This window comes from Engraulis encrasicolus, chromosome 18 (assembly GCF_034702125.1).
Source record: "Engraulis encrasicolus isolate BLACKSEA-1 chromosome 18, IST_EnEncr_1.0, whole genome shotgun sequence".
Lineage (NCBI taxonomy): Eukaryota > Metazoa > Chordata > Actinopteri > Clupeiformes > Engraulidae > Engraulis > Engraulis encrasicolus.
The window spans coordinates 36540556-36545555 of NC_085874.1; the positions used below are offsets into that span (position 1 = coordinate 36540556).

At 44.2% G+C, this 5000-nt stretch overlaps 1 protein-coding gene across 2 annotated transcripts in view; it reads right to left on the minus strand.

Annotated features, from left to right (window-relative positions):
- daam1b (dishevelled associated activator of morphogenesis 1b) overlaps window positions 1–2986 on the minus strand; it is a 176110-nt gene extending 173124 nt beyond the window's left edge. For both annotated transcript variants that reach the window (XM_063223556.1, XM_063223554.1), the window contains exon 1: window positions 2883–2986. The gene's annotated coding sequence lies outside the window, so the exon portion shown is untranslated. The remainder of the gene's footprint in view (window positions 1–2882) is intronic.
- Between the last annotated feature and the right edge of the window lie 2014 nt (window positions 2987–5000).

Sequence of the window (5000 nt, forward strand, 5' to 3'; positions counted from 1 at the left end):
GTTGCTGTGCCCCCCCCCCCGGAAAGCAAAGTAATCGAGGATAACATGTCTACCAACTCCACTCAACATGACAGGTGAATTTTTCAATATGGCATCTTGTCATACTTGTGCACTTTTTTCACTTCTGACCAATCAGGGCCCCCCTGGAAGGTGGGGGCCCCTAGGCTGCTGCAGCCATATCTAGTCTGTGCATTAATCCGGCCCTGTACCACACTGCTAAGTGTCTGTCTGGAGAGGCCGGGGATGCAGGAATGCGGTCAGAGAGGAGATTAAAGCTGTCGGAGGCAAGGTGCTGATGTACACACGCTCAACTCAACTCAACTCCACCACGCACTCGCCCACTAACTCAGACAAGTGGATGGTGGATCAAGGCTACCCGACTGCTAGCCTGATTATCATCGACGTTCAAATCTCTTCGAGACTTGGTCTGACCAAGAGCATAACAATTAACATTTTCCAGTCGGCATGATTGACCCGCCTCCCTTGGTTTGCTTATGGCTATTTGCTTACCGCCAAAGTCAGAGAAGTTCCCGTATTTGCGGACTCTAGACCTGACTAGTAGCAACGCTGAAGCTGTGGCATCACTAGGAGGGCACGGCCTGGCTTTTCTCCGGCCCTCTGTATTGTTTTAATGTTATGCAGCTTCACATGACATATTTTGTAAAATAATCTTGGAAATTACATTTACATTACAATTATGTTATATTCAGGGGACCTAGAGAAGGTGGGATCTGTTTAAGGTGATTGCCTTTAAAATAGGCCTAAAGTGCAGGGGGAAATTCTGTTTTGTGTTCATAATACGGCCACAATACGGCCTCTGAGGACTTTTACAACCCTTGGAGGAATTTGAAGTGGCCCCTCGAATGAAAAAGGTTCCCCATCCCTGTGCTAGACAGAGGGTTGGGTGGTAGTGGTCATTGGTGGGGTGCAATGGGGTGGGCTTCTGATGGGGTGTCGTCGTGCCAAAAAGCGAGTCCCTGCCAGAACACGACTGCTCTCATTGAAACCAATGGAAACCAATGACATTTTTGAGAGAAAATTATACTAATTTTTGCCGAATGAATTACATAATTAATGAACTAAACATATGCTTATGATACATTACTAGTCCTCCACTTAATACGAGCTATATTATTGATAGGCTTTCCATCTTAAATTGTGTCGGATTTGTCTGCAAAAATGGGTAAAATATCTGAAAAATTGGTAATTGGTTTCCATTGGTTTCAATGAGGGCAGTAGTGTTCTGGCAGGGACTCGCTTTTTGGCACGACAGGGGCTTCCTACAGGAACACACACACACACACACACACACAGCTGAGGTGCATGGCACTAGTCAGGGAAGACCGTAGAGAATCACGTCACACGCCGGTGATGACACTGTAGGCTACACACAAATGCAGACACACAGACATACAGAGAATGGGACACACACGTGCATGCACGGTCATGCTTTACAACAAGCATGGAATCCCTCTGAATGGCAGACACGAACCAGCGCTCACGTGAGCCTGTAACTCAAGGGTTTGCTCTCGTGATGAAAGGGTGCTTGCCATATGGTCAATTTGACATGGTTGAATCGAGAGCCATGCGGCACAACATGGGCCGTCATGACCTGGTGAATGACGATAAAAATGGACACATAAACAAGACATAATCTTGGAAACCTTCCACAGACTGACATCTTAAAAACGCGCCCTATATACTCTGAGCCGGTTATAACAACTGTTCCGTTGAAGACAGACGCACTGCTGCCTATTTATCCTCAACGTTTGTAATTAGACTGGATTAGTAGGCACGTTGAGCATATGGGCGATAGTTTCCCGATGAGAGGAGGGGTAGGCCTGCAACTGGCTGTAGCCTATTTTTCCCCCATCTTTCACCCTTCATTGAGATCATCTAGCCTAAAGGTCTTCTCAATGAGTGGATTTTCCTAAATGGAATTTCAAACTGACAAAGGGGTTCTCCGCAGTAGGCCTACGGCTGATTTGGCAACTTTGTTGCTACAACGATGCAAACAAGGACACCGAGAGGCAAAGCTTTCCTGCAGAAAAAAGTTCCGCTTCTGCAGTCATTCATTTTTTTTTCACCCACCAAAAATACAATGAACGACAATGCAACAATGGAACCCCTAATGGAAACTCGGAGTAGGTGGGCTACCTTTTCCAGCTTATTAGAAAAGTTGAGCTGGAAACGTTTTCAAAGGGCACTGCCCCTTTGAAAACTAACAATAAGATCCGATTTGATACTCTGTCTGGACGGGCTACTGTTTCCAAGATCGGCCCAAGTGAAGCTCCAGCCGTCTACTTCTCTGTCAATCGGCTTCGGTGCTCAAACTACCAACTCTTGTCTCGGGTGAATCACCATTTCATCGAGTAAACGTGCATGATCTCTCACACTGGTCGTCCTGCGTATTTCAACCGAAGGCAAATATTGCTTGCAAATTGATGCAAATGTCTGTTCGTTTCGCCTGCTCGCTGGAAGACGCGTAACAACCCAGTAACAACTCAGTAACAACTCAGGCGAACAAAACCATAAACGCATATTTCAGAACTCCCAGACGCCAAGTTTTCCCCAGCTTCTCTGCCATTCATAAAAGTTCTAAACATTCAACTTGCCTAGCGTCAAAATAGTAGGCCTATACAGGCCATTACACTTCTTAGCAGACACAAGGCGCAAAACAACTTTTGTTAACAGCTACTCCATTGCCGTTTATTCTTTAAATTTTACCTCTCTCCATGGTAGAGAGAAGAAGTCTATTCAGTTGTTCGCTGCAGCGGCAGACTTCGCTGGAATTTCTCTCTGGCCCAATCAGATATTGTTGCGAGTTCAACTCTGATAGAGGTTTTAACTTTAAAGCTACAAGAAAATGAGCATAGACCTACCTTGCTCGCTGTTAGTCCATCTTTTATTTGAACTCCGCTTTTTGCACGAATAGGCAATGGAATACGGACGACTTCGACTTCAGAGTACACAATCGACTGCTACAGGTGACATCATCCGTTCTGCCACACAGCCATTCGCGCATGGACAAAGGCCGTCTGTCCGCGTGCGCCACGGGAAGTGTAGTTCTTTGGTTATTAAGGGGGAGTCCCCAAAGCAACATTCAGCCTGTTTGTCCAGCTGGATTTGGGCCCTTGTGAACTTAATACACAAAACACAGACACAGTGGAACAAAATATTTTATGTTCAGTGTAGGCCTATGGGTTTTTTTTAAAATCCCTAATTTTATTCTGCATGCCTAGCCTGGTCCTGACCATCCCATAATACTACCATTTCATTTCGTATTTATGGTCTGGCATTTGTTTGCTCTGAAGTGATTGTAGGAAGCAGGAAGTCAGCACTCAGTTATGGTTTGAAATTATTGGACACCTCTCACCCAAATCACTGGCAGTTACTCAACAACAACATAACGCAGACCAATGGCTCTGGCGCAGATGTGTACGTCATTGTCACGAGCGTCCTCCCCCTTTCGTATGGGGGGCGTATTCGATTATTGGCTGTTTACTGGGGGGGCGTTGCGATCAAAATTCTACTGCTCCAGGCACTCCACAGAGAAGCACGGCCAGTGTTCCGTCTTGTTGGTGCGTCTCTGAAGTAATCTAGTAGTAGGAAATGCAGGGACGCTGTTAAAAATTTTGGGCCCCATGCAAGATTCAAATTTTGGGCCCCCAAAATGACAAATTATGTTATCAGCATCTTTCAAGGGCCCTGCCAGTGCTGTTGGGCCCTTAGAATCTGTAACACCTAACCCCCCCTCGCGGCACCCATGAGGAAATGGATCGCACTCAATTTTTCTTCTTTCTTGTTGTTTTCTTTTTATTTTAAGTTTCTTTTTATTTTGCAATGTTAAAATAAAAAGAAAACAACAAGAAAGAAGAAAAATTGAGTGCGATCCATTTCGTAAAGGAATCTTGGAAAATACATTGACAATACATACAATTAAGTTATATTCATGGGACCTACAGAATGTGGGGTCTGTTTTAAGGTGTATGCCTTAAATAGGCCTAAAGAAAAATCCTGGTTTGTGTTAATAGTGCGGCCCTCGGAGGACTTTTAGGGCCCTCAGATGAATTTGAAGTGGCCCCTCGAATGAAAAAGGTTCCCCACCCCTGCTCTAGGCCTATAGATGTAGGAGCAAGGCCTAGGACACATGATCACTTCCTGGTTCTTTATTCTTTTCAAACAAACTTTTGAAAAGAGAGAAAACAAAACAAAATAAAATAAAAGGTCTGGAACAATAGTCAGGAGTCAGGACATTAAATGGCACAAATGCATTTTGGAGTAGGCCTAGTTACTTAAAGATCCTTAAAAGAACAGGTTGTTTCTGAAATAATTGATGTACAGCGGTGTAAACCACATAGAATCTCACATTAATGTTGTTCTTTCCTGCACGTGAGACTCATCATTTTGATTCCTTTTTTTTGTGCATGTGAAATATCTATATAGGCCTATGATATAGGCTATGCAGGGGTGGGGAACCTATGTCTCGAGGGCCGTTTGAGGCTGTTTTATCCGGCCCCCGATATAATTTTAATGTTATTCAGCGACACATGGAATATGACATATTCTGTAAAGGAATCTTAGAAAATGCATTTGCAATACAATTAAGTTATATTCAGGGAACCTAGAGAAGGTGGTGTTAAAAAGGTGGCTGCCTTCAATATAGGCCTAAAGTGAAGGGGAAAATCCTTGCTTGTGGTCATAGTACTGCCCTCGGAAGTCTTGTACGGCCCCCGGATGAATTTGAAGCGGCCCTTCGAATGAAAAAGGTTCCCCACCCCTGATATATAGTATGTTCTATATGTACTACATCATTCAAATAATGTAAAGTGTATGTGCGTAATTTCTTCCAAAACTATGCTGTAGAGCCCTGAGTGGCATCACCTCAGAGTAGTTGAGGGTGGAGATTGTGCTCATCCCAGGTAAAGGTGAAGGACAAAAGACTGATTGAAGTTTTGGAGTGAGGAATCTACACCCTAAAAATCCTTTTCGTAATTTTT